Source organism: Hyperolius riggenbachi, chromosome 4 (genome assembly GCF_040937935.1).
Source record: "Hyperolius riggenbachi isolate aHypRig1 chromosome 4, aHypRig1.pri, whole genome shotgun sequence".
NCBI classification, from domain to species: domain Eukaryota; kingdom Metazoa; phylum Chordata; class Amphibia; order Anura; family Hyperoliidae; genus Hyperolius; species Hyperolius riggenbachi.
Genome location: NC_090649.1, coordinates 460950302 through 460951040, shown reverse-complemented (window position 1 = coordinate 460951040; position 739 = coordinate 460950302).

The window sequence follows — 739 nt, the reverse complement described above, 5'->3', positions numbered from 1 at the left end:
ACAAAGTATATAGTCTTGTCACTTAAAGAGATTCTGAAGCGAGAATAAATCTCGCTTCAGAGCTCATAGTTAGCAGGGGCATGTGTGCCCCTGCTAAAACGCCGCTATTGCGTGGCTAAACGGGGGTCCCTTACCCCCCCGAAATCCCCTCCGTGCAGCCGGGGATCTCTTCCGGATTGAGGCAGGGCTAACCGCCGCAGCCCTGCCCCACACGCATCTGTCAGCGCGTATCTCCGCCTCTCCCCCGTCCCTCTCAGTCTTCCTTCGCTGAGAGGGGTGGGGGAGAGGCAGCGATGCTGATAGACACGACTGGAGGCAGGGCTGCAGCCGTTAGCCCTGCCTCTAGGAGCTGCAAAATCTACGACCAATTTGGTGGTTGATTTTGCGGGGGGGGGGGGGGGGGGTTGGGGGTGAAGGGACCCCCGTTTAGCCGCGGGATAACGGCGTTTTAGCAGGTGCACACGTGCCCCTGCTAACTATGAGCTCTGAAGCGAGAATTATTCTTGCTTCAGTGTCCCTTTAACTGTCTCTCAGAGGGGCTCACAATCTAATCCCTACCATAGCCATATGTCTATAGGCTTGATTCACTAAGCCCATCGCGCTATAACAACGCAAGGTAAATCCTTTTATGCTCATTATTTAAACTAGCGGCACCTCCTGACATTGCCTGCATGCAATGCACGCTAGTGGCAACGTAGCATGCCTTCCTTAGCAACAGCCACTCCTTCCCATATGCCAT